Source organism: Lolium perenne, chromosome 1 (assembly GCF_019359855.2).
Source record: "Lolium perenne isolate Kyuss_39 chromosome 1, Kyuss_2.0, whole genome shotgun sequence".
NCBI classification, from domain to species: Eukaryota; Viridiplantae; Streptophyta; class Magnoliopsida; order Poales; family Poaceae; genus Lolium; species Lolium perenne.
Genome location: NC_067244.2, coordinates 96,675,016 through 96,679,750, shown reverse-complemented (window position 1 = coordinate 96,679,750; position 4,735 = coordinate 96,675,016).

Below are 4,735 nucleotides of genomic sequence, written 5' to 3'. Positions count from 1 at the left end.
AAAGGGTTGCCTCTCATCGTTCCTCTCACACACAAACCCTAGCACCCCTCTCCCCAAACCTAGCCGCCACCATCTCAAGAGTCGACACCATGGCTGGTAGAGGCGGAGACCGAGCTCGCGGCAGTGGTCGTGGCCGTGGCCGGGGCAGAGCTGCACGCTCGCTGTCGCCTGGGACGCTGTCGTCGTCCTCATCGTCGGACATGCAGGACGAGGAGGGACCCGTGCTGTTTGAGTTCATCGTCGTCCTCAAGGGCGACCCACACGGCGTCCAGAGGCTGCCGGACACCTTCGCCGACTTCGTCGCCGGTGACGAGCGCCCGGGCTCGCTGCATCTGCGGGAGGATGGCTGCCGCTGCTGCTGGTGGATCATCGACGTGATCTACGACGCGCGCGGCAAGATGTACCTCCACATCGGCTGGGAGAAGTTCGCGCGCTACCACCGCCTCGAAGCTGTCTTCGTGCTCGTGTTCTCCTACTTTGGCGACAGGGACATGAGTGTCAAGGTGTTTGACAAGACGCGTTGCCGCCGGAACTACCATGGCGACAGCGCCGAGCAGGAAGACGACTGAAGAATGTTGTTTCTTCGCAGCGTATATATGCACGCAGGTTTATGGATGTTCTTCCTCGGAAGAACCAACAGGGGCACCCTCACCAGCTGGATTTTCTAGTTTGGGTGACTGGGTGTGCCCTCGAGTGTTCTTTCTTGGCAGCGAACACACGTAACCTTCGATGCACGACCTAGTTAGGATTAGTTTTTTTTGCAATGTTTTATATTTGTGTCAACCATGGTTCAAACTATGTATTAGTTTGTGGAAAACCATGTTCCAAACTATATCTTCATGTAAACCACGTTTCCAATTATGTATTAGTTTGTGGAATATTTCTTCTCTTTATTGAAAAAATTCAAAAAAAACAAAAAAAAGTATTTTAATTTTTGGGGGCGGCGTTTGGGGGACGCAGCTGGGGAGCAACATCCCCCAAACGCGGCACGAACGGAACACGTCCTCGAAACGCTCAATCCGGCGTCGTTTGGGGGACGCGACTGGAGATTCTCTTAACATGGATCTTTTGCATTTTTGGTTGTATTTTTTTGGCAATATTCAGGACCATAAAATAGCACGCCTTTAGTTGAAATTTGAATTACTTTTCGAAAAGTGGCCGATACTAGCATGGAGTAGTAATTTTTTTGTACTCCCTCGATCCCACCAAAAGTGTCTCATTTTTGTCAAAGTTTAGATGGATAGAGGTATCCATCTATTTTTTTTGACAAAGTTGAGACAACTTTAGTGGAACGGAGCCACAGAGGGAGTCCTAGTTGATGCGAGAAGGTTGATGCCTTGCTAGGTTGGTGTACGTTGCAAAAAAACAAGGTTGGTGTACATTATTTTATTTGTTCACCATAATACTAACATGGCCATCGATTTGATTAGACAACACAACATTGGGACGTTTCACTTATTTATTGTAGGAAGCACGATTAATGGACTGTAATGATAGGGCTACACCTATAATCTGCTCCTACTCGGGTGTCGGGTCACAGTCACAGTCTCCTCTTTTTTTGAACACAGTCACACTCTCCTCGAAACTGCAATAGGTAGTAGATGCATCAGAGAAGGAGCGTCTCGGTTCACCTCCGTCGTTTGACTCGTCTATCCCCACTCCGCCCACCTTCCATAACACGCGCTTGCGTCTCCGCCATGGCGCTTTCGCATCCTATCCAATAGTGCCCAGTTTGAGAGCCTCTGTTTTCCATCTCAAATCCCCACCTGCCGCCATTGATCGCTATCTCTCTCTCCCAAAGTTCCAATCAGTAAATCTCCCAAGAAAATCCCCAACCCCATTGTACCACCTGCCTCCTTGTGATGGCGAAATTGAGCAAGGCCTGTAGATCTGGGCTGTTTCACATGGTGTTTACGGAAGGCCCCGTTGAAGTGCTCATCAGCCAGTGCGACGCCATCACCGCCACGTCCCTAGTCGGTTCCTCCAAAAGTATTCTTCAATCGGCCAAATACAGTGCCGCTCTGCCTGCTTCTCAGCCGTTTGGCCTTTCGTGTGTTCTTTGTTGTGACCCGGTGGATACACCGTGGATGTTCAAGGAGGATTTGCCGGTGCACATCAAGTGCAAAATAGCGCCGTTGGACAGGTTCTCCTACGAGGGCCTAATGCCACACGGTAAGGATGAGGAGTAGGTAGGCGCAAATAAAGATTGGATCGCCACGGTTGGCTCCGAATGCAGGTGGAACCTTGTCAATGTCTACATTCATCGCAATATTGACCTTCCATCTTTGATGAAGGAGTTTGAAACCACATGCAATCCACTTATATTCAGGTATAAGGGTTACGCTATTCAACTACAGAAGATAGCTATTTTCCAAGTTTCTACAGCTGCTTGGGGTATGAAGATTTCTCCCTTGTCGCTATCTTCGCTTTGCAATTGCCTACCTCCATGGCGAAATTCATCGTACATGGATAGTTCTTGAGAACCGGTTTCAATACAACGCCAGATACTGCGATGCAATTATACATAACCGACATGTGTTCGTCGTTATTGAGGTTGGAAATGTTTATGCACGTGATCCTAATCAATTTGATAACATTTCCTCCCTATTTTTTTTATATACGTAGTTATATAGCATGGTAGCTTTATTCTATTCCTAGATGACCACTAATTATTTGCTGAACTGTCTTGGCATCTTTTGGCTTACACGACCACAAGATTGCATGCCCGTACGCCCCTTGCGCTTGCATGGAACCCGGCTGCGACTTTGCCGCCCTACCAACAGCGCTCGTCGCCCACTTCGCAGCGTCCCACTCGTTCCAAGTGCACAAACTCCCACCGTACAACACGAACAAAGTGTTCCAGGTGCCGGTGCCGGGTTCGCCGTGCCTGCGGATCATCGCCGAAGGGGAGGACGGCGGCGTGTTCGTCCTGATCATCGGCGCGCTCGGTTCAACTTCGATCACCATCGTGTCTACCGTGTGCGTTACAGCGGCTGCGTGCGTGTGGCCTCTGTACACAGCAAAGATGTGGGCGAATGGGCCGACGTCGTGCTCGTTGGCGCACGCGAGGAGCAGGGCGGACACCGTGAATGTGTCATTGGAGGTGTCGAGTTGCGCCTTGTCGGGTGACGTCGCGTTTGATGAACTCACGTCGTTCCTCTCGGTGCCGCCGCTGTACCTGGTGGTTGGTGGACCTTTCAAGCTGTTGCGTTTCTACATTCGCATCGAGAAGGAGAACAATTAATCCTCAAAATAAGTACTCCTACTGTATATGATGATATAGTGCTAATGAGGATGTAACCTCTAGTAAAGTACTAGTACTAACACTGTACGAGTACTATTATTTCAGTTTCGTATCTGTTGTTGGGAAACATCATCAGGAACATAACTTGCACTTATTGGTTTCAAATCTGTGACAACAAAAGAAAAAGAACAAGAAAGGGAGTAACTGTTTTTCATCCTACAAATGAAACCTTGAGGTGATAGGGGCAATTTTGTACAAAGCATCGTGCTCACATAAATATATGTACAAAATCATCAGGAGTACCTCGATACTCCCTCCGTCATCAAATAAGTGGACATCTTGCCCTAAAATTTGTCCACAAAAGAGTGTACTCCTATCTTTCCAATGCACTTTAATTGCTTCTCTCTCATCGCACGGAAATCAAAACCAATAATATTGAGCACATATTCTTCTTGTTTTCTACATGCACTTAGCTTATTGGAGGTGAAATAATTAAGGAGGTGAGATGCATGTTCCCAATGTATTTTTTACTCCACTTCATAATTTGTCTTGGAAAATCCGCATGTACACTTATTGTGGATGCAGGCAGTAGGTGCCATGTCCATTGATCGACAAGACAATACACACACATAGACTAGGTCACTGGGAGATGGAAATTATTACTGGATAGCTGTCCTGACGTGATAGGATGCCTACATACACCCTACTCGGCAGGTGACGATACCTTCTCATCGAAGGTATACAGTCCCACCCATTGATTATTTTATTATGGATGGAGAGCATTCTAGAAGAGATGTCATGTCTTGGGGCAGTGGTTCGTCTTAATCACTTAATGTGGTTTGGATATGGCACGACTTTTATCATTTAAGGCACCATCTATGGGAACCACAAGATTACTAAAACAACAACTACATTACTTGACGCTAATGTAGATGTATCTAGACATATTGTAGCCATAGATATATCCATTTTAGCATCAAGTAATGTGGATCGAAGGGAGTAATACAATACAATGTACTCAGTATAAGGTTAACTTTGGTACACACTGGGACACACATATTTGTTAGAAGTACACACATGCAAGACAGGGCAGCACATGCAAGACAGGGCAGAGAGTAAAATAATTACTATTTATTGCTTATGGGCAACCAAAAGCTTGTACATCTCCACTATGTATATATGGGCATGGCCTACACTTATTGCTTGTGGATGAGGATAGCTCTTGTGGACAACACAGTGGATGCTATTAGAGTGAAACGACACACTTATTATGGATCGTATGGTGTATGCAAGATAAAATATAGATCTACCATACTTATTATTATATACTTTTTTTGCGAATCTTATTATATATTCATCAGTTATGTACTACTGGATGTACATAATTACTTAACACTGGGAGCATACACACACGATCGTACATACTAGTACTGTACTACTTTTAACACCAGGCTATCCTTTCCAGTGGTCTTCCTCTTCAGCTTCCACAGC